At 39.8% G+C, this 24,800-nt stretch overlaps 2 protein-coding genes and 1 pseudogene across 13 annotated transcripts in view; 1 reads left to right on the top strand and 2 right to left on the bottom strand.

The window, feature by feature from the left end:
- The window catches only part of RTN1 (reticulon 1), a 521,272-nt gene extending 503,959 nt beyond the window's left edge, over positions 1 to 17,313 (bottom strand). The window contains exon 1 of the mRNA XM_071213902.1: positions 16,873 to 17,313. The gene's annotated coding sequence lies outside the window, so the exon portion shown is untranslated. The remainder of the gene's footprint in view (positions 1 to 16,872) is intronic.
- On the bottom strand, positions 1,367 to 2,938 carry LOC101432043 (actin-related protein 2/3 complex subunit 1A pseudogene; annotated as a pseudogene).
- The window catches only part of PCNX4 (pecanex 4), a 47,254-nt gene continuing 39,547 nt past the window's right edge, over positions 17,094 to 24,800 (top strand). For 4 of the 12 annotated variants that reach the window (XM_058293340.2, XM_058293344.2, XM_058293339.2 and 1 more), the window contains exon 1: positions 17,270 to 17,571. The gene's annotated coding sequence lies outside the window, so the exon portion shown is untranslated. Of the gene's footprint in view, positions 17,572 to 24,800 lie in introns of all 12 variants that reach the window. The other 8 variants (XM_071213900.1, XM_071213899.1, XM_058293343.2 and 5 more) reach the window with 6 other exon arrangements.

The raw sequence follows: 24,800 nt of genomic DNA, 5'->3' as shown, positions 1-24,800 counted from the left end.
ACCCTTTTCAGAAATGGAGTTTCCAAAAATTTTGTTCCATTGAGTAGGTTGACTTTTCATATTCTTGACAAAGTCCTTTGAAGCATAAAAGTGTTTAAATTTGAGGAGCTCCCATTTATCCATTGTTTATCTCATTGTTCATGTTTTCAGCATAAGGTTTAAGAAATCCCCACCTACCACCATGTCTTGAAGATGTTTCCCTACATTTTCTTTTAGGGATTTTATGATTCTTGCTTTTATATTTAGGTCCTTGATCCATTTTGAGTTAATTGTTGTATAAGGTGTAGGGATCCTATCTCTTCTCTTCTCTTTTTTTCTCTTTCTTTCTTTTTTTTGGTTACAGATATCCACTTCTCCCAGCACCATTTGTTGAATAGACTGTTCTACTGTAGCTGGGTAGGGCTGACAGCCTTGTCAAAAATCATTTGACCATAGATGTGAGGGTCTATTTCTGAAACATCAGTTTGGTTCCATTAGTATATATGTCTATTTTCATGTCGGTACCATGCTGTTTTTACCATTGTAGCTAAATGAAGTGACCTAAAATCCAGACGTGATAATCCTCCAACTTTGTTCTTGCTTTTTAAAATGTTTCTATTTGGGACCTCTTACCCTTCCAAATAAATTTGATAATTGGGTTGTCAATTTCCTCAAAACAGGCTGTTGGGATTTTTATAAGGGTTGTATTCAATTTGTATATCAATTTAGGTAGAATTGACATCTTAACAATATTTAGTCTTCCCATTCATGAACATGGAATGTCCTTCCATTTATTTAAGTCCTTTTGTATTTCTTTCAGCAACACATTGTTTTCTGAATATAAATCCTTTATGTCCTTGGTTAAGGTTGTTCCTAAATATATGATTTTCCATTGTAAATGAAAAATTTTTCCTGACTTCCTCCTCAGATTGCTCACTATGAGTGTATAGAAAACACACTGCATTTTGCATATTAATCTTGTATCCTGCCACACTGAATTTATTAGCTCTAGTAGCTTTGTTGTAGATTTTTCAGGATTTCCTAGGTATAGGATCATATCATCTGTGAATAGTGAAACTTCCTTTCCAAATTGGATGCCTTTTATTTCTTTCTCTTGCCTGATTGCTCTAGCAAGAACTTCTAGCTCTATAGTGAACAACAGAGGTGACAGTCAATTTTGTTGACCTTCTAGAAGAATCAATTTTTGGTTTTGTTGATTCTTTTTGTTGTTGTTCTCCATTTCATTTATTTCTGCTGTGATCTTTGTTATTTCATTCCTTCTGCTTGCTTTGGGCATAGTTTGCACTTCTTTTTCTAATTCCTCCAACTGTATAGTTAGGTAAGTGATTTTAGCTCTTTCTTCTCTTTTTTTTTTTTTTTTTTCACATTTGGTATTTTTATTTAATTTTCTAGCAGAGAACTTACATACCTCCCCACCCTTTCTTTTAAGTTAGTGTGATAATTTTCCATAATAAACTACTTAAAGAGAAGCTTTGGTCAAGAATGGAATGAAACAGAAAAAAAAAATACTGCTGCTTTAAAAAAAACAACACGTTCACCAATTATATTCAGACAAAACCACACAAACAATATCTGCACACTATGTGCTCAGTGTTTCCTGGCGGCTGGCTTTCCTCCCCATCATGCAAATGGCAGAGCTGCAGTCAGTCGCAGTTTGTCATGCTAGATCTCGGAGGTTCACTCAGCTTCACATTATTCGAAGACCCTGGATGGAAGACTCTAAAGTCTTGAAATCCCAAATTGTCATGGCTCCATCGATGCCAGTAGTGCAAAATTTGCGACAGTCTTGCTTGTCCACCTCATAAATCGACACTTGAGTGATGCTGTTCTGGTGCAGTGTCTCCAAGGCTGTATTGCGGTCCTCGGTTGTGGCCCTCTTGTCCATGTTGTGGAAGCGTTCCATAGCCGACATGTTGCGCTGGATGCTCTGTTTTGGAAGGTCTAGTTTGGAGACGAAGGTCAAGCAGCCACGGTCATCGTAATTAAAGAGCATTGGGCAGCAGTCGTGGCCAGCAGCTACAACACTATTCTCGGAGATAAATGATACACTCAGGAGTGGCAGGAACTCCGTTTTCAGAGTTGAAACCTGCACACTTTTTGAGGCATCAGCTACAGACACAGTGCTGTCATGGCTGACCCAGGCCAGGCGGCTCCCACTGGCAGAAAAGCTGACCCCGTGGACCCAACCACCGGTGCCACTGCCACCAAATTCTGACATCAGCTGGCCAAAAGGCATTTTGCTGCCCCATGGTGTACTGGCTGGCTTTTCATCCACTTCTTTAATGTAGGCAGAAAACACTCTGCATTTGAAGTCACAGGATCCTGCTGCCAGCAAAACATTGTTGGGATGCCAATCCAAGCTGAGGACCGTGGAACGAATAGGCTTTTTAATGTGCTTGCTTACCCACCAGTCATTTTCAGACTCGAAGTAACAAACAGAAATGAGCCATGCTCCACTTCCCACAGCAAATTTGTTCTCTAGAGGGGACCACTTCACAAAAGTGGCTGCACGATTAATTCTCAGGATCACCAGGGTCGGCTTCCAGATACCATCTTTCTGACTCCAGACATAAGCATTGCGATCTGCCCCGCAAGTGACAATGCGGTCACTCTTGGGAGCCCAGTCAATACCTGTGATGTGTCCATTGTGCTCCTTGAGTTCGTGCGTTTTTACCCACTGGCTCCCATTCTTCTTATAGATGTGAACTTCATGGTTATTGGGGCTAAGGGCAATCTGTGTACGATCCCTGTTCCAAGCATGACAGGTGATTGGCTCTAGTAAAAACTGATGCAGAGACATTACTCGCAGTGTTTTCAAAAGGTAGAAAGCTTGGGTCGGGGCAGTCCGGAGGGTCCCGGAGCGCAGAATTCGCGGACTCTGGTCAGTCTACGCGAACAGGCTCCGGCGGGCTCGGGCGGAGACCGAGGCCGGGAGGGAGGGAGCGGCTGACCACTCTTTCTTCTCTTTTAATGCAAGCACTGAAGGCTATAAATTTCCTTCTCAGCACTACTTTTGCTGCATCCCATAGGTTCTATGTTGGGTTCTCATTTTCATTCATCTTTAGTATTTGGTTTCTCTTGCAGTTTTGTCTTTGACCTACTGATTATGTGTTGTTTAATCTCCATATATTTGTGAATTTTCCTTATTTCTGCCTGCTGATTTCTAGCTTAATTCTGCTATGATCAGAGAAAGTGTTTTGTATAATTTTGATCTTTTTACATATATTGAGACTTGCTTTGTGCCCCAACATATGGTCTATCCTGGAGAAAGATCCATGAGCACTTGAGAAGAATGTATATCCTACTGTTTGGGGATGCATTGTTCTGTATATGTTTATTAGGTTTAGTTCATTTATCATGTTATTTAAGCTGTTTCTTTTTTGATCCTCTGCCCAGGTGATCTACCCAATGATGAGAGTGGTGTCCAAATATCTTTTAACAGTCTCTAACTCTTATTGTAGAAACATCTATTTTTCCCTTCAATTTTGCCAGTGTTTGCCTCATGTAATTTAGGACATCCTTGTTAGATGCATATACATTTTTGATTATTATTTCATCCTGGTGAATTGCCCTTTTATTAGTATATAATAAAATATATACTAATATATTAATATATGTTATCTCTAATAACAGTTTTGTTTTTAAAGTCTATTTCATCTGATATAAGTATTGCTACTCCAGCTTTTTCTGGGGGGTGGGGTGAGTACTGCATGCCTGGAATATCTTTTTCCAGACCTTCACTTTCAATCTACATGTATCCTTGCATTTAAGATGAGTCTCTCATAGACAGTATATAGATGGCTCATAGTTTCTTGTCCATTCTGCCTGTCTGTGTCTTTTGATTGGGAAGTTTAATCCACTAACATTCAATGGTATTATTGTAAAGGCAGTTCTTACTTCACTCATTTTGATCATTGGGTTTTATCTGTCATATCTTTTCACTACTCTTTTTACACTTTTAGTTGCTTTTACAGATATAATCTTCATTTCTAGACTCTTTTCCATGCCCCTCTCTCCTGTCTTTTCTTTTCAAACTATAGCACTCCCTTTAGTATTTCCTGTAAAGTCAATCTCTTGATTACAAACTCTCACTTTTTGTTTATCTGTGAATACTCTATATTCACCCTCATTTTTGAGAGGCAGTCTTGCCAGATATAAGATTCTTGGCTGGCAGTTTTTCTCTTTCAGAATTTTAAACACATCATACCATTGCCTTCTTACCACCATGGCTTCTGATGATAAATCACATAATCTTATTGAGCATCCCTTGTATGTGATCAATCTCTTTTCTTTCGCTGCTCTCAGGATTTTCTCTTTATCTTTGGCATTTGACATTCTGATTATTATGTGTCTCAGCGTAGGTCTCTTTGTATTTATTTGGATGGTAGTACGTTGTGTTTCTTGGACACAGGTATCTTTGTCCTTCAATAGGGTTGGGAACTTTTCTACCATTATTTCCTCAAATATCCCTTCTGTCCCTTTGCCCTTCTCTTCTCCTTCTGGAACACCCATGACATGTATGTTTGCACATTATCTTGCCATCATTTAATTTCTTGAAACCCTCTTAGATTTTTTCCATTGTTTTCTTTATCTGTTCCTTGGTATGGTCGCTTTCAGAGACCCTGTCTTCATGCTTACTGGTTCTTTCTTCTGCCTCTTCAAATCTGCTGTGATATGCTTCGTGTGTATTTTTAATTTCATTTATTGTGGCTTCCATTCCCGTAATATCTGCTATTTTTCGATGCATACCTTCAAATTCTTCTTTGTCCTCACCCAATTAACAAATTGAATTTATTAAGATTTGTTTGAACATCTATAATTAGTTGTCTCAACTCCTTTATGTCATTTGGAGGTTCAGTTTGTTCCTTTGACTGGGCCATATCTTCCTGTTTCTTGATACAGATTGTAATTTTTGTTGCCTGATTTACTAGATCTCTCTATTCTTGGCCCCTTTTCTCTCTTCAGTCTAGAGCTTTCTATTTAATTGGCTTTGTGCTACAGCCCCTCTTTGATTCTTGGTTCAACTTAATTTGGAGCGTTATAATGGCCCATAATCAGCCAATCTGAATTTTTCAGTTCCTTTTATCTGTTTCTTGCCCTTTCTCCCTTGCTGATTGTGAAATAGGAGCTGAGGATATGGTTGCTATTGTAAGACATGGAGGCTGAAGCTGCCCACATTGCCCCAGGATTGAGGAAGCATCTCCCTCCCTTCTCTCTTGCCAGGGGTAGGGATGGAACTGCAGTCATGTGCAGTAATCCAAGCCATGCATGCGAAGACCTTCTATAGCTGCCCAGAGAGACCCATGAAGTGCCCCACCCCTTCCTCCCCTGCCTTCAGTGGGGATGGAGCTACAGGTGTGGGCAGCAAGCTAAGCCATGCAAGTCAAAACAGACTGTAGTTGCACAGGTAGACTGATGAAGCCCTGGCTCCCCTCCTCCCCTGCCTGGGGTGGGAATGAGCCTCTGGTGTGCCCAGCAATCTAGTCCATGCAGGCTAAAAATAACTGAAGTTTCCCAGAGAGAGTGAGGGAGCACTGTCCCTCCTCCTGCTCTGTCAGGGGCAGGGCTGGAGTCATAGATGTGTCCAATAATCTAGTTCATGGAGGGCAAAAGCAGCTGCAGTTGCTCTGAGAGGGCAAGAGAGCACTGTCCCTCCATCTTTTCTGTCAGGAGTGGGCAGAGAGCCACATATATGTCCAATTGTGTGGGCCAAAAGCAGCTGCAGTTGCTTGGAGAGGGTGAGGGAGCACTGACATTTATGCCCTGTCAGGGGTGGGGAAGAAAACACAGGAGTGCCCAACAGTCTAGTTCATGCAAGCCAAGAGTGTCTGCAGTTGTCCAGAGAGCTTGAGAAAATATTGCCTCCTCCTATTCTACTGGAGTCAGAGATGCATCCATTGGTTTGCCCACCAATCTAGACCGTGCAGGCTGTAAGGGTGTAGGGTGCACTATCCTTCCTCCTGCCCTGTAAGGCATGGGGATGGAGCCAGAGATGTGTCCAAGAATCTGGTTTGTGTGGGCTGAATGCACCTGCAGCTGACTGGAGAGGCTGGTGCAGATCCCCCCAAATTTCTCCCTGCCAGAGGTGGGGCTGGAGCCTAGCCTGGGGCTTATATCCAACCTGGGTGGAAAGAAGCCAGCCCCTGCCTTCACTGTGATTTTCAATCAGGCCCACTTCCCTTCATGCCAGGGATGGAGTTAAAATAGAGGCTACTGGCCTCTTTGATTTGGACAGGTTCAAACTTTAGCTGTTCTTAGGATTGGACTTTAGCCAGCTGAATGTTGCCCAACCATCTATTCCTTCTCCATTTTGGAGAAATGGAGCTTCCAACTCCAGCCCGAGGTGGTTTGTGCAACCAGTGGAAAATGTGCACCAGCCTCTGTGGGATGAAGTGCTCTACTCATGAATCTTCACTGCAGATGGGCAGAATCCTCCTTCCTTCTTCCAAGGATGTTGCAGACGGCTCATCTGATCCCTGGGCCCCCCAAACTAGTGATTTAGATAGCTCTGGCTGATTACTGTCCTGTAGAATGAGCAGATTCTTAGAGCTCCTTATTCTACTGCCATCTTACCCCCTCTCTCCATTTAGTTAACTTTTAACTAGCATTACTGGGGACATTGTAGCCAGCCTGTAAAGATTCCCAGGTCTAAAATTAATACCAGAATTCTGGGATGATGAATTGAAATAGGTAGGCAGAGAGGTGGGGCAAGATAGCATCAGAGTAAGAACACTGTCATCATCTCTCCTACAAAAAAATCAACTGAGTGGGGACAAAATCCTGCGTGAGTAAGCTGTTTTGGGAACCCACAAAGCAGGAGGCTTCTGGCCATTGATCTGGAGAGAGTGTGACAAAAAGAGTAATTGCTCAAGGTAAAACTGCAGGTTTCTGGTGCTTGTGCCTGAAGCTGTGGGAAGGCTAAACCCTTCCCTTAGGGCTGGTAGCCACGACATTCCCCGAACAACACTGGACACACACAGTAGCATCCCCCAAACCCCGTGTTCCCCAAACCTATGATCCTGGAACCTGCATTCCCCAAACCCTGTATTCCTGAACCCCACATTTCCCGAACCTTTATTCCCTGAACCTGTGTTCCCCAAACCCAGCATTCCCTAAACCCCAGTATTCCCTAAACCCGCCGCTCTTGAACAAACTCTGAGAGTGGGAGGGTTGTGGTAAAGGGTGCAGAGGGGCCTGAAGAGTGTGGTGGATTCAACTGTCTGGACCCCCCTTTTTGAGCTTTGTGGAGCATACCAGCTGGCTTGAGGAGAAACTAGGAAGAGGTGAGAGGGGAATCTGCTGAGGCAGCCCAATTTACCTAAACACCCTGGATAGGGAAAATTGGTCTGGGAGAAGGTGGAGTCAGGCAATTAACTAGTCCTGTGCAACATACCTAAGGAAGGGCAACAGTAGGAAGTGCCTGGTAGGTTTCCAATAGCATATTTAGGGTTCCCAGCAAGGTGTGGGTGCTCTCTCTCAAAGAGACTGAGTCATTATTTTCTGTGGTGAGTTGGTTCACCAGGGTCCCATCTGAATCTCGGAGGGGAACTCTCACATGTGCTTCTTTCCTGCTGCCTGGGGAGAGAGGGAAGTGAGAAAGGGAGAAAGGAGGAAGGACAGATTCTTAATCAGTTTATTCAATTGCAAAGAGAACTCCTTGTTTGAGGGCTTGTCTGGTTTTTTGTTTGTTTTCTTGTCTTTCCTTCCTCTTTATCACCCACCCCATCCCCCTTTTTTCTCCATTTTTTTCTATTAGGTGCTGCTGGTCATGTTTCTTGTTTACTGTGCTTCCTCATCCTTGATTTCCTCTTTTCTGTGTGTACTGACTTTGGCTACCCACATTATCTCCTTTCCTTTACATCTTTCTATCTTCCATTTTCTGTTGTTGCTCTGATATTCTATTTCTCTTTGTTCAGCCCACAATTTTTCTGGCTTTTTATTTCTAACACCTCTATTCTGTTTTCTATCTTTTATTCACTCTTTATGTTATTGTCCTTTCTTTTCTCTGATCACACTGGCCTTTTAATCCATACTATATTCTTCTCCATATTCAGTTTCCCATCTCATTGTAGGTACTTCACTTTTTTATTCCTATAACTCTAAATAGCTCACATGAATTTAATATTCATTCTCCTACATCTTATATGGCTCTTCTGCTAACATTTACTATCAATACTACTATTATACTTTTTTCTTTTCTTATCTCTTTTGCTTTCCCTGGCCCTAATCTTTTTCCTTCAAGGGAATTTAGACTGTAACAAGGAAATAGAATAAGAAGAACAAAGTGTCAAAGAGACGACTTAATGCACACACAAAAATAGCACCTAAATAAAACTTGAGACTAGGGAGAGAAGCTAATCAACTGAACAAACACATCAAGATAAAATGATGACCAGACAGCAACAAAAAATTACAAACTATACAAATTATCAAAAAGACATGGTCCAATCCAATGAACAAACTAAAAACCAGGACAAGGAGCAGAACATCGAACAACTAATCAAAGATCTCCAAACAAATATCATGGGCTGACTTAATGAAGTGAAGGAAGAGATTAAGGATATTAAGAAAACACTTGGAGAGCATACAAAAGAAATTGTAAACATACTCAAAAAGATAACAGGTATGATGGTGATGAATGGCACAATCCAAGAAATCAAAAAAACACCCTCAGCAAATAACAGCAGATTTGAAGAAGCAGAGGAAAGAATTAGTGATGTGTAAGACAGTACATCTGAAATCAAACAGATAGTAGAATTGATGATAAAATCCAGCAGGGACTTAGGGATCTGAATGACAACACAAAATGCACAAACATACATATTATAGGCATCCCAGAAGGAGAAGAGAAGGGAAAGGGGACAGAAGAGGGGTGCTGTAGGAAATAATGGCTGAAAACTTCCCAAACCTATTGAGGGAGATGGAAGTACATTTCCAGGAAGTGTAATGCTCCACAAACAGAATAAATCCCAACAGGCCTACCCCAAGACATATACTTGTCAAATTATCCAATGCTCAGGACAAAGAGAAAATACTGAAGGCAGCAAGAGAAAAGAGAACCATCACATACAAGGGTAGCTCAATACCCTCTGATTTCTCATCTGAAACCATGGAGGCAAGAAAACAGTGGTATGATATAGTCAAGGTACTAAAAGAAAAGAATTTCCAACCAAGAATACTCTATCCAGCAAAGCTGGCATTCAAAAATGACAGAGTTCAAAATATGCATAGATAAACAGAAACTAAGAGACTATGCCAATAAGAAACCTGCCCTTCAAGAAATACTAAAGGGAATTCTGCAGGAGGAAAGAAAAAAACAGGAGACAAAGTTGGAGGAGAGTGTAAGAATAACTAAAAAGACAGAAAGAGAAATAAAAACAACATATGACATACTACAAATCTAAAGAAAATACGGCTACTGTAAGTAATTTCTTGAGAGTAATAACACTGAATGTTAAGGGAGTAAACTTACCTGTCAAGAGACAGATTGACAGAATGGATAAGGAAATATGACCCATCTATATGCTGTCTACAAGAAACCCACCTTAGACCAGGGATTCAAGGAGGTTGAAAGTGAATAGTTGGAAAACAATCTTACAAGCAAATAATAACCCAAAAAGGGCAGGAGTAGCTATACTAATGTCAGATAAAATAGACTTTAAATGCAAAACTATTGTGAGAGACAAAGATGGACACTACATATTAGTAAAAGGGGTGATCTTTCAAGAAGAAAGAACAGCCATAAATATTTATGCACCTAACCAGGGTGCCTCCAAATACATGAGGCAAACACTGGAAAAACTAAGTGGAGGAATAGATGCCTCTACAATTATAGTGGGGGACTTTAGTACACCATTATCACCATTAGACAGAACATTTCAAAAGAGAATCAATAAAGAAACAAAGACTTCGAATAATATAATTAGAGGATCTGGACCTAATAGACATATACAAAATATTGCATGCAAATACAGCAGGATATACATTTTCTCAAGCACACATTGATCATTCTCCAAGATAGACCATATGCTAGGCCACAGAGAAAGTCTCAATGAATTCAGAAAGACTGAAATCATACAAAATAATTTCTCTGACCACAATGGAATGAAGCTGGAAATCTGCAAGGGCCAGAGACCCAGATTTGGCACCAAGATATGGAAGTTAAGCAACACACTCTTAGACAAACAGTGAGTCAAGGAGGAAATCTCAAAAGAAATCAGTAATTACCTTGAAACCAATGAAAATTACAACACAATATATCAAGACTTATGGGATGCAGCAAAAGCTGTATTGAGAGGGAAATTCATAGCCATAAATTCATACATCAAAAAAGAAGAAAGCACTAAAATCGAAGACCTAACTGCACACTTGGAGGAATTAGTAAAACAACAACAGCAAAACTAACCCCAAAGGAAGAAGAAAGAAAGAAATAGCAAAGATCAGAGCAGAATTAAATGAAATAAAAATAAGCACTAGAAAAAATAAAACAAAGAGCTGGTTCTTTTTTTTTTTTTAAAGATTTATTTTTATTTATTTCTCTCCCCCGCCCCAGTTGTCTGCTCTCTGTGTCCATTTGTTGTGTGTTCTTCTGTGACCGCTTCTGGCCTTAGCAGCAGCACTGGGAATCTGTGTTTCTTTTTGTTGCGTCACCTTGCTGTGTCAGCTATCCATGTGTGCAGCGCCATTTCTGGGGAAGGCTGCACTTTCTTTTGCACTGGGCAGCTCTCCTTATGGGGCGCACTCCTTGCGCATGGGGCTCCCCTACAAGAGGGACACCCTTGTGTGGCATGGCACTCCTTGTGCGCATCAGCACTGCACATGGGCCAGCTCCACACAGGTCAAGGAGGCCCAGGGTTTGAAGCGCGGACCTCCCATGTGGAAGGCGGATGCCCTATCCATTGGGCCAAGTCCACTTTCCAAGAGCTGGTTCTTTGAGAAGATCAATAAAATTGACAAACCCTTAGCTAGACTAACAAAGAAAAAAAAGGGAGAAGATGCAAATACACAAAATAAGAAATGAGAAAAGGTATATCATCACTGACCCCACAGAAATAAAGACTGTCATAAGACGATACTTTGAAAAACTATATGCCAAGAAGAAGGACAATTTAGAGGAAATGAAAAAATTTCTAGAAACACATAAGCAGCCTTATTGATAAGAGAATAAATTGATGATCTCAACAAGCCAATCACAAGTAAAGAGACAAAATCAGTATTAAAAACCTCCCAGCTAAGAAGAGCCCTGGGCCAGATGGTTTCACAGGTGAATTCTACCAAATATTCTGGAAAGAACTAACACCAGTCTTGCTTAAACTCTTTCAAAAAATTGAAATAGAAGGAACATTGCCTAACTCATTCTATGATGCCAAAATTACCCTAATACCAAAGCCAAACAAAGACACTATAAGAAAGGAAAATTAGAGACCAATCATGCTACCAAACCTAGATGCTAAAATCCTTAACAAATTACTTGCTAATCATATTCAAATGAATTATACACCATGACCAAATGGGTTTTATCCCTGGTGTGCAAGGATGGTTCAACATAAGGAAATCAATCAATACACCCCATAAACAGAAGGAAAAAAATCACATGGTCATATCTATAGATGCAGAAAAAGCATTTGACAAAATATAGCACACTTTCCTGATAAAAACACTGCAAAAGATAGGACTAAAAGGAAAATTTATTATGGGAAAATAGCTTGAATTTGAATGTGGGAACCTAGTTTGAAATTGAAACATTTCCATAATGCAGATAAAAAGTGTGGGCTTAGGAACACTGGCCTTGACTAGATGAAACACAGTCGGGTCAGCATGAAAACTGTTTGCATGAGGAAGCATTTGAACTTTGTATGGCTTGTTCTCTAGCATTGCAGGTGCTGCAGTTTTAATAACAAGCAGGCTTGAAAGTAAACAGATAACTATGGCTTTATAATTTCTAATAAATATAATGTGGAAACTATGGTTCAGGCTCTCAGTTCCAGAAGCTGTTGAGTCCCCTGGTCCCATCTTTATTTTCTCTCTTGTGTCTTTCTTTCTGTCCTTTTATTTCTTCAGTTCTGCATCACCTTCCCTTTGTGCAAACCTATTGCTGAGCTGGTCTCAGCAATTTCTGAACATGATAAAGGGTATGTGTGAAAAACCCACAGCAAACATCATTTACACTGGTGAAATCCTAAAATCTTTCCCTCTAAGATCAGGAACAAGAAAAGGATGCCCACTATCACCCTTTCTATTGAACATTGTGTTAGAAGTACTTGCTCGAGCACTGAGGCAAGAATCAGATATAAAAGGCATCCAAATTGGAAAGGAAGAAGTAAAGATTTCACTATTTGCTGATGACACAATCCTATACATAGAAAGCCCTGAGAAATCTACAGAAAAGCTTCTAGAGCTGCCAAATGAGTTCAGTAAAGTGGCAGGATATAAGATCAACTAGCAAAAATCAGTAGCATTTCTGTACACCAATAATGAGTAATCTGAGGAAGAAATAAGAAAAAAATTCCATTTACAGTAGCAACTAAAATAATCAAATATCCAGAAATAAACTTTACTAAAAATGTAAAGGACCGTACACAGAAAACTACACAACATTGTTAAAGGAAATCAAAGACCTAAACAAATGGAAGTATATATTATGTTCATGGATTGGAAGACTAAACATCATTAAGATGTCTGTCCTACCCAAATTGATTTACAGATCTAACACACTCCCAATAAAAATTACAACAGCATTTTTATTGAATTGGAAAAGCTAATTATGAAATTTATTTGGAGAGGCAAGGGGCTCTGAACAGTCAAAGACATATTGAAAAAGAAAAATGAAATGGAGGAATCACAGCACCTAACTTTAAAACATACTACAAAGGTACAGTGGTCAAAACTGTGTGGTATTGACACAAGGACAGACATACTGGCTGGAACTGAACTGAGAGTTCTGATCTAGATCCTTGTATATACAGTCAACTGATATTCAACAAAGCCACCAACCCCACTCACCTGGGACAGAAAATAGCCTCTTCAACAAATAGTGCTTGGAGAACTGGATATCCATATCCAAAATAATGAGAGGGGATCACCATCTCATGCACTATACAAAAATTAACTCAAGATAAGAGCCAAGTCCATAAAGCTCCTGGAAGATAATGTAGGGAAGTATCTACAAGATCTTGTAGTAGGAAATGGTTTCATAATCCTTACTCCCAAAGCATAAGAAATGAAAGAAAAAAATAGATAAACTGGACCTCCTCAAAATTAAAAACTTTTGCACCTCAAAGGAGTTTGTCAAGAAAACGAAAAGGCAGCCTACTCAAAGAGAGAAATTGTTTGGTATTCATCTATTTGATAAGGGCCTAATATCCAGCATATATAAAGAAATCCTACATCTCAAAAATAAAAAGACAAACAACACATTTAAAAAATGGGCAAGTCATGTGCAGCTGGCCCATGCGCAGAGCTGATGTGAGCAAGGAGTGCTGTGCCACGCAGGAGTGCCCCCCGCACAGGGGAGCCCCACGTGCAAGCAGTGTGCCCGGCCAGGAAAGCCGCCCAGCGCAAAAAAAAGTGCAGCCTGCCTAAGAATGGCGCCACCCACACGGAGAAATGACACAACAAGGTGATGCAGCAAAAAGAAACTCAGATTCCCATGCCGCTGACAACAACAGAAGCGGACAAAGAAGACGCAGCAAACAGACACAGAGAACAGACAACCGGGGTGGGGGGGGGAAGAGGAGAGAAATAAATAAGAAATAAATCTTAAAAAAAAAAAGGCAAGTGATTTGAATAGACACTTTTCCATAGAAGAAATACAAATGGCTAAAAAGCACATGAAAAGATGCTCAACATCACTAGCTATTACAATGAGATATCATCTTACACCTATTAGACTAGCGGCTATTAAAAGAAAAAAAAAACAGAAAATAAAAGCGTTGGAGAGGATGTGGAGGAAAGGGAATACTTATCCACTGCTGATGGAAATGTAGAATGTGCTGCCATTGTGGAAGACAGTTTGGTGGTTCCTGTGGAAGTTAACTATAGAATTGCCATATGATCCAGCAATCCCTCTTCTGGATATATCTGCAGAAGGACTGAAAGCAGGGGCATGAACAGTTATACGCACCAATGTTCATGATGGCATTATTCAATATTACCAAAAACTGGAAGCAACCCAATGTGCATCAACAGATGAATGGATAAGCAAAGTTTGGTATATACCTACACTGGAATATTACTCAGGTGTAAGAAGCAATGCATTACTAACACCTGAGACAACATGGATGAATCTTGAGGACCTTACATTAAGTGAAGTAAGCTCATCCCTGAAGGACAAGTATTACATGACCTTACTGATATGACTTAAGCAAACTGAGAGACTCACGGAGCTAGAGTCTGTAAGAGAGGTTAACAGGAGACAGAAAGGGAGTAGAGGGTGGTGAGCCAATGCCCATATGGGCAAAATCTATGATAAGGCATACAGGTATGATTGGGCAGTGGATGGGGGAAGAGAGTGCTGCAGTGATGTGACTAGGTTTTGCAGTGCTATTCTGTGAGGGGATGTATAGGGGGTTGATTTGCACTATCCATGGATTTAGGGGGAGGGTTGCAGGAAAGAGCAGGTGAACTCTGGGTATTTGCAGGTCTGTGGTTAAAACTACAATGGTGCAAATGTTCTTTTGGCAAATATGGCAGGGGAGGGTTACTGGTGTAGGGTGTCACATGTGGCATATGCAGGATAGGGCATACCTGGGGCATGCTTCTATGGAATATGAAAATGTTTACCTTGTCATATTGTGTTTTCTCAGTGGTGGAGACACGTACAATAAACAAGAAAATATTAAACTCCCATCCTGGGGAGTCCTGCTATATTCTCAGTTAGAAGGATAAGAATCTTTTGAGAACATAGGCAGTGCCTAATAAAAGAAAAGAGAATAATGTGTCAAGCTCTCAGTATTATTGTATGTAACTATGAACCTTATTCTTCAAAAATGGAAACTTACTGGTTACCATAGGTTCCGAGGGGAGGGGGAGGGAAGAAAAGAATAGATGGAACATAGGGCACTTTTTAGGGCATTAGAATTGTTCTTCATGATCTTGCAATAACAGATACAGGACATTTTAAATTTCATCAAAACCTACAGAAATGTATGGTTCAAAATGTAAACTATAATGTAAACCATTTACCATGGTTAGTAGCAATATTCCAATATTTGGACAATTGTAACAAATATACCATCAATACATAAAATGTTATTAATATTCTTCTATTAGAGTAGAAGAAGGGGAAGTTGTGGGTACATTGGAATATCCTGTATTTTCTATGTGACTTTTCTGTAACCTAAAGCTTCTTTAAAGATAAAATGAAAAAAGAAGACACTGGGGAAACAAATGGAAGAAATTGTCACTGTGCATTTCATCTTACAGCGATGAAAGATACAATGTATAAACCATTTTTATTTCAAAAATTTTTAATTTTTCTATTTTTTATTTTATTAATTTTTAAAAATTATTAATTTTATTTGGTCATTTTTTTGCTTCGTTTTTAGATCACAGAAGGGTCACAACTGTGGCAGGGGAGGACCACTGGTACAGGGTATCAGTGATGGGGGGATGTGTAGGAAGGCATGTACCTGGGGTATGCCTCTAAGGCACATGAATTTGTTCATGTGTCCATGGGGAGTTTTCTTGGTGGGTGGAGACCCACACAATAACCAAAAGATTGTTGCATTTCCATCCTCAGGAGTCCTGCTACATTCTCTAATAGAACAGCAAGAATCCCCCAAGTACAAGGCCACAGCTCACTGAAGGAAGACAAACACTACACGAGGCCCTAATATGATTGTACTTACACATCTTTTATTGTGAAATCAAAACTTATTACATATTGCCTAAGAATTACCTCCTGAAAATCTTCTTGTTGCTCAAATGTGGAATTACCTCATGAAAACCTCCTTGTTGCTCTCTTTAAGCCAAACTCAGCATACAAACACACTACCATCACCCCCAATGTGGGTCATTACTCTCTGAGACAAGTCTCCATAGATTATCACCAAGTACCAACTAGCAATACATCTGGAAAAAGACCTTGATCAAAAAGGGGAAAATATTAAATACAAATAAGTTTTTATGGCTGAGATTTTAAAGTGAGTCAGGAGGTCATTCCAGAGGTTACACTTATGCAAGTCTCAATAGGGGTCTCCTTGACTGCCACAGTAAACAATGCCTCAAACAGCAGGTTTCCTGAAGGCTCAGGGGATAGCTAGACACTATACGCAGGGCAAACAGGCTCAGGAATTTGGCACCAGGTCACTGGGCCTTATTTTGGATTTTATGCTCCCCAGTATAACAGAGTTAGACTCATGCATAGTTTCCTTACACATGGCTCTTCTGTCCCTTTTACATGAACCTATAATTAGCACTATACTTGCTAAATATATGTCCTAGAGACTTAAATCTTTGGTTCCTCTGTCCATGTGCCAGTTGAGCCCTGAATTTCAGCAGAGTTGCAACACCTACTCTCCAGTTCCTTGGACTCGTTCAGGACAACTAACAAGGAGATGAAGATGGGCAACACTCATCCCAAGTAACAGAGTGTCTGCAACTGCAATCAAGACAGTTCTATCTATCTGTCCCAGGGGATTAAGACCCTTCTCAATTAGAATCAGAGCTATGTTTTTCTATAGAAACTCTATGCCTATTTTAAGGTGCTTGCTGGGTTATAAATATATTCTGTTTATGCTACAAATCCTCCTGATTATACTTGAGCTACAGTGTTAAAAATGCAATAAGGGGGAGACAGCGAGGATGTATATACAGTTCCAAATCTTCCAAGTCCATAGGGTGTGTAAAGTACCACTTAAATGAATTTATTACCGTCGATATGCTGGGTGGTGATGGCCATAGCGAGGATGTCGTTAACGGAAGTCGCAACACAAGTGGGCAGCTGGTGTCTTACTACACACTGCTGAGTCTGTGCGAACCCAGAGGACCAGACGCTCGCAAAACGGCTTCCTCACGTCTTCTAGCTCTAGGAGCCCCAGCTCCGGCTCCGCGGAGTAACTTAGCGTCACCACGGCAACGACGCTCCTGCGTAAGGGCGCAGCCCGGGTGAAAGTTCAGGACTAGCGTTGCTCTTCCTCGCCACTGCCGCCGCTTCCAGGCCCTGCGTCGGCGACCTTGGCGAGCATTAGCCGATGCCGAGGGCGAATTTACTGCGCTTCTTCCCCTGCTTCCCGCCTCAGCTTGCCGACCCCGCCGGAACCAGAGCGACCCCATAGACTAGTGGCCGCCTCCAGAGCGAGCGTGTGCGTAGGGAATGGTGGCCGCGGAGCTCAGAGCGCGTGCGCACTCCGCCTTCCGCGGCCACTTTGGTCAGAGTTGACGTTAGTCATGGAAACCGGGAGCTGGCTAAGACTGGAGCTCGGTGAGGTGGTTACGGGGCCTCCGCAGCTTCTCTGCAGCCGCGATCGGGCCACAACCAGCCTCCCGGTGAGAATGCCCCTCCCGTGTTTACCTGCAAAAATGCAGTCCCTGGGATGCCTTCGTATCGCCTCTTCCCTGGGGTGAGTCGAGGTACGTTCTATCCCCGACACCCTCCTGGGGACTTCTTCGCTGCGTTCATTTCCAAGCCTGTGTGCAGAGCCACGTTTTTGCAGTTTTAATTACCACGCGAAACAGATTTTTCATTGTTTGTTATAAAACTTTAGGTGCAGTCTTTGTATTTTTAAAGACGTAAAATGAGTTCGATACTTAAGAGAGATTAATCCAACGTGGTTTGAAAAATGACTAGTCCGTTAAGTTGCAGCATTTTGTTTCTCAGATCACCCATATGAAATGAAAAATGACCTTTGTCCCCCTTGATTTAAGGGTGGCCCCTTTACCCCAATAAAATTTACAAACTATGTCTCTATCTCTGCTGCCTTATCACCATCTAAACCCCTTTTGCCCCAAATTGGTCAATTTATGGCCCCCTGAATATAGCTTCTTCCCCCGCAGACTGCTCTGTGGTCCCCACAAATCCTTTCCTGTTCATCATGCTTCTGTACCAGTCATTTTCCACTTCTGCTGTGTAATAATAGCTGATTTTGTTTCTTCGTTAAATCATTCTTGCAATTAGGGCAAAGATCAGGTCTTGTCTTTTCTGGATTATATTATTCACTGCCCCACCTTCCACCCCCACCTAATCCCAAATCCTACTGCAGAGTCTAGAGCGGAATCCAATCTCAGATATTGCTATATTAGTAATTTTACTGTTTGGAGCACTTAATGGCTACCCTTAATTTTCTTCTTCAAGACTTGTCTACTAGTCATTAATTGCTACAGAAAACAATACCAGATCAGGGATCTTTTCTCTCTCTTGTCTGTCTTCAGTTTTATTGAGATAAAATTCACCCACTTCAAAGGTACAATTCAGTGTGTTTTATATAGTCATGAGTTGTGTAACTATCACCACAGTCAGTGTTAGGACATTTCATTACCCCAGAGAGAAACCCAGTACTTCTTAGCAGTCACCTCTCCATTCTCCCAATTCCCTCAAGTTATAGGCAACCTAATCTGCTTCCTCCCTGTAAAGATTTGCTTATTTTGGACATTTCATATATATATATGGAATCAGAAAATACATGACCTTTTGTGATGGGCTTCTGTGTTCAAGGTTCATCCATGTTGTAGCATATATTAGCTCTTAATTCCTTTTTATGGTGGAATATTATTCCACTGTTTTAATATACATTTTATTTAACCATCATTTGATGCACATTTGGGTTGTTTGCACACTTCAGCTGTTGTGAATAATATCACTGAAGATTTGTGTACATGTTTTTGTGTGGATATGTGTTTTCATTTTTCTTTGGTATCTATACTTAGCAGGGAAATTGCTGGGTCATATGCCAACTGTATTTAACATTCTGAGGAACTGCCAGACTGTTTTCCAGAACAGCTGCACCATTTTACCTTCCTACCTGGTGTATATGAGCATTCTAATTTTTCACATTATGAATATTACGTTGAGTGAAATAAGCCAGACACTAAAGGGCAAATATTTAATGGTTTCACTGATATGAATTAAATATGATGAGTAAACTTATGGAGTTAAACTACAGAGCATAGGTCAGTAGGAGACATTGTGGGTTGAGAAGGGGTTGAATGTTTAATAAGGTTGATTATAAATATGTGGAAATGGATAGAATTGATGGTAACACGTGATGAGTGTAACTAACGCTGCTGATTTGTAAATGTGATTGTGGCGAAAAGGGTCGTCTAAGGAGGTTAATGCTAATGAAAGACAGCTAGAGGATAGGCTAGGGACTGTATAATATAGTGATTTGAGTGGTTAATGAGGATTATGGTTAGTAATACAAATATAAGAATGTTCGTCTATTACAAGGTGTTAAGAATATGGGGAAAATACAGCTAATGTAACTTATAAACTATAGTCAACAGTAATACTGTAATATTTTTGTGGCAGAGGCAGAGAAGGTACCTTGTCAGTGCAGGTCAGAAATATATGGGATTTAATTTTATGAGATGTGAGTATGATCAAGCTTTTATGGGGTTTTTTTTGGTTTTTTGGGATTTTTTTTTTCATTCATTAACGGGAAATCTTGGTCTTGTCATTTAATCTGTGCTCATTTATTCATCTTTTGGAATACTAGGGAAATGATTGAGTTTGTTATTAGGATTAAATAAAATAAATGTGTCTGATAGAGATTTTTTTAAAGTAATCCTTCCATAATTTGTTAAACTGCCTTTTGTCATTTTATTTTTTGAAGTTGAAATAAAGTTTTAAAAAAATTCTTTGTATATTCTAATATAAATCCCTTATCAGAGAAGTGATTTGCAAATATTTTCTCCTATGTTATGGCTTGTCTTTTTATTTTCTTTGTGGTGAGAACCTTTCCTTTTAGCTGCTTTCTCCCTTGTGTTTCTTAATCCCCTATCAGGGAATCCTAGGCTCAAGCACCTTCATGCAGGTTTGGTTATCAAAAGCCTCCTGTATTGGGCATTTTAAAAATTCCTCTCTGATCCATCTATCCCTGAAAGACCCTTTCTCTCAAGCTTTCTTTTCCTGTCCTCAAAATAAAATTTCCATTCATTTGACAATAGCTTGGTGTAATTCAAAGACCCAGTCTGCTACTAACTGGCCCTGTGTCTTTGTTAAGTCACTTAACGTCACTGGTTTTCAGTTTTCTTTTCTGTAAAATAAATTGATTTATTTCTAGTAATACATATGAGTGGGAGACTTGACCTTATACTTGATTTTGAACCCAATTGAATTTATAATGGATAAGATGTATGAGGTGTGGGAAGGGTAGGTTGAACTTGGAGTGATAGCCAGGAGCAGAAGTATCCACTGCCCCTACTGCACATTTATGAAGCTCTTATGTGACTTTTGGCTGTTTCCTGCCATTTCAGTTTTCCATAAGTAACAGAATGTTCTCAGCTCATATTCCAATGTTGTATTCTAGTGTTCACAGTTCCACTTGTGAAGCATTGCCAGTACTTGGAATATATCCTTTGAACTATCCAGTCACACTTGCTATCCAGTCATAGTTTTCTCTATTAAACAGTTCCTGTGAATTTACAGAAAACCCTTAGATTTTAGAGCCTCCAAAAGTCTTGAATTAGAATAAATACCATTTTGTATATCCAAAGATCATGTTAGTGTTAATTTTAAGACTTTCTTTTCAGCTACTGGGGTCTGGGAGAAGAGGGTGCTTCCCACATGATTTGTAAACCAAAGCATGAAATGTGTTTCATTGGTTTTAGCACCAAATGTCTTTCAAAAGACTTTTCATGGGAAGCAGCTGTGGCTCAAGCACTTCAGCTACTGCTTACCATATGGAGGACTTGAGTTCAATCCCCAGAACCTCTTGGTTGGGGGGAAAAAAAAGGGGGTCCCAAACCTGTGTGGTGAGGTGCAGTCTCCAGTATGGCTCAGGCCCCCGTGTCATGAAGCGTCACACCAAAAAAGACAATGATGCAACCAGATAGGGAAAAAAAGGCTTTTCATATTTTTCCATGGCATGATGTTCAGTTAAGAACCCAATGGAGAGGAGCAGATGTAGCTCAAGTGGTTGAGTACCTGCTTCCTATGTATGAGGTCCCAGGTTCTGTCAGCCCGGTAACTCTAAACAAACAAACTTTCATTGGGGAGCAAGTATAGCTCAGTGGTTGAGTGCCTGCTACCCATGAACAAGATCCTAGGTTCAATCCCCAGTACCTCCAAAAAAAAAAAAAAAAAAAATCCCAAAGAGTATTTTTGGAATTATAGGGCAGTGAGTGATCTCTTTTCGTTTCTGGATTCCAGTTGGTACCAGCAGTTGGGCATCCAAAAAAAAAAAATCGATCTGTCCATACTTTTTGAAACTGCTCTGGTTTTATAAAAAGAGGTTGGTTTTTATCATGTTTTTTTCGTTGTTAGGGGTAGGCCAGCTGATTTCTTTTCAGCCTTTAAGTTTTCTATTTTCCAAATTAGTAAAGGTAGTAATGCGTGGAAAAGTAAAACTTTAGCATATTTCCTTTCAAATTTTGTAAAATACTTTTTAGGAACATGTATGAATGTAATCTATTCACTAGTTTTTTACTACCTTAATTTACTGTCAATTCATGTTGTCATTTGTAAACATGAGGCCAGAATTAGTTTTTCTTGACAAGTTTAACTTTATTTAATAATATAAGATTATTTTTAAACTAACTTTCTTGCTTCTGCTCCTGATAATGAAAATTTAAATAATTCCAAAGTTGATTCTATCAGTAACATTATATGAGGGAAAATGGTCTTTACCCTACTGGATTATAGCTTCCTTCGAGTCAGAGACAAGCCATATTACTGTCACCTAGCACATTGCAGGCACTGAAAAGTTACTCAAAAGTTTAAATTTATGGAAAGTACTATCTTACCATTTAGCTCTTCCTGTATAAAAAGAAGGATAACATATTTGATCTATATTAACATTTATCAAAATGTAATATTTAATCCCCGCCAGTATCTTCCAAACAAATATTTGAAGAGAAAGTTAATATGGGGGGGGGGGAGGCAGGATTGGATTTTAATTTGTATCAAAGAGTTAATACCTTTCATATATAAAAAGTTTATTAAAATTACTAAGAAAAACCGATCACTCCAATAGAAAAATAGGCAAAGGATTTGAAGAGACAATTTACAAAAAATGTTTAGGCAGCATTTATACAAACAACCACACACACACATTCATAGAATGAAAGAATATATTCACATACCCTAAACAATACTAGATTTCTATAAAAAGGAAACTTCAGAGATAAAAGAACTTTTTAGAACTTAAAATTATGAGAGCAAAAATTAATAAACTTCAGCAGACATGTTAAAAGACAAATGAAAGTACAATAAAAATACAGTTGAGGTAGAGTGAACATAGAAGAGTTAAGTAAATATTTGTTGACTTGGTGAATAAAATCAACCAACCAATAAAAATAACACTTTAAAAAAAAATGTAGCCTTTGCTAAACAAAAATAATGCAGCTGCTACAATTTCCATTTTTAGAAATTCTTTTACTAAACTTAAAGAACTATGTATTTAATATAATTGCAAAACAACTGCCAAGTTTTTGTATTTCCCTCTTTGTTTCAAGGGATTTTTCAGTCTTTTGTCATGCATGACTGCTGAGTTCGAGTTTTGATAACTAAGAATTCCTTCTACAGAGATTGTCAAATCTCTGATTTCTATTTTCCATCCTTATAAGTAATCCATAAGAAACATGACTCAGATTCCAAATAAAGGTGCATTTCTATGGATGTTTTACTGGCCTACTTTCATAGTAGCAGATGAAGAAAGCATATGGCCTAACTGCATTGTCATGCTATCTTTATCCTTTGAGCTCTTTTTATAGTTTTTTTTTTTTCCCTAAGTCTTCATCCATTTTCCATTTTAATATGTTTGAGGCAGCAGACATAAAAATTCATCAGTCTGTCTGGGAATTAACACACTTTCAGAAGTGTATGTCAAATTTTCACTGAGGGAGTAAGTTACAGTTATGATGATATTGTTTTCTATGCCAGGAATCCACCTTAGCAATGAGATGGTTTCTCTATATGAATGTAACTGTTACTTATTACAAAGAAAATATTTTTAAAATAGTCAAGTATCTATAATTAATATTAAAATTAAAATACCAGAAAACGTCTAGGAAGATGGCATATTAGAAGGACATGGGACACTCTCGAGGAAAAACAGCTAGAGGACAGGCAGAAATGGCCTGGGAAAAAACGGTTCTAGGGTTTAAATACCAGGGGAAAGATGGACACCACCCAGAAGAGAAAGGGACACAGGAAAAAAAAATCTTGATGGAAAGACGATGAGTAGAAGAAACTGCAGCTGTAGCTTCTTGCTCCCTTCCCCTACCCTATGAGCAGATAATTTTGAATTCTCTAGCCTTGGCCTTGGGTTGGTAGCTACGTACCAAGGGGGTCGCAGGGAGAAACAGGGATGCAGCCTAAGGCTGATTCACCTTTTGGCCTACAGATTTGGTCTTCTGTGTCCCATGAGCACTTCTAGGCCAGGTGGGGCTGTGCTTTTGTTTGCCCTGGGAGCTGGGACAGGACTAAAGAGATATGACCCTCTCAGTTACTCTCCCTACTGACCAGGACTCGTTGCTGAGGAGGCAGAAGGGAGTGGAATTATTTCCTCCCAGAGAAAAGGGAGTGGGCTGCCAGCAAAGGCTGGAGAAAAGCCTCCAAGAAGGTGTGAACTGCCAGGCTCTTAGCCTCCAGACAGGAACCTCTGTCGTATTGATCCTGTCCTTGTTTCAGCACTACAGCCAGGCTTTAAACTGAGAGGGCTGCTGAATAGCACCATCTACTGGCTAACAAGGAAATGCATGTGAGGAAATTAAAAGTAAATAAGAGAGTCTATTTCTGGACCGTACAGCCTCCCTCCTCAAGGCCCTTAGAAACAAGTCTGCAACATATTACTGGCTCCAGGGCCCAGATTTGAGCAACTAACAGAGTATATCCTAAAGACCCAGAATAGGTCTTTTTTTAAATTCTTTGACCCAAGAATCAAAGAACATCAGTAACCCAGCCTTCTACCACTAAATCCCTACAAGAGAGAAATTAAGTATCAGAGTAAATGTACCATCATAATCAGATGCCTAGACATCAGCAAAAAACTGCAAGCCTTACTACGAAAATGGAAGAAATGGCCCAAGCAAAGGAATATATCAAAGCCCTAAATAAAACACAGGATTTGGCCCAACTAATCGGTGAGATTCATGCAAATTTCTAAAACCAAATTAATGAATTGAAAGACAATATGGCTAGAGTGATAAAGGACCTTAAGAGGACCCTGGGTGAGTACAAAGAAGAATTTGAAAACCTGAATAGAAAAATATAAGAGCTAATGGGAATGAAAGCCATTATAGGTGAGATAAAAAATGTGTCAGTGGCATATAACAGCAGACTCAAAATGATAGAAGACTGTGACAGAGAAGACAGAACACTGACATTGAAGAAAGGGAAGAACTGAGAAAAGAATGGGAAAAAATGAGTGGGGGGCTCAGGGAGTTGAATGATAACGTGAAACAACAATATATGTGTCACAGATGTTACAGGAGAAGAGAGGAGTAAAGGAGCAGAAAGAGTATTTGAGGAAATAATGGCTGAAAATTTCCCAACTCTCATGAAATAAATGAACTTACATGTACAGGAAGTGCAGTGTACCTCAATCAGGATAAATCCAAATAGACCTACTTCAAGACATATACTACTCCAAATGTCAAAGATAAAAACAAGAAAATTCTGAGAGCAGCAAGGGAAAAGCAAA

The sequence above is a fragment of the Dasypus novemcinctus genome, chromosome 3 (assembly GCF_030445035.2).
Source record: "Dasypus novemcinctus isolate mDasNov1 chromosome 3, mDasNov1.1.hap2, whole genome shotgun sequence".
NCBI classification, from domain to species: Eukaryota; Metazoa; Chordata; class Mammalia; order Cingulata; family Dasypodidae; genus Dasypus; species Dasypus novemcinctus.
The sequence above is the reverse complement of the archived record's forward strand: the minus strand, read 5'-3'. Positions and strand labels throughout refer to the sequence as shown.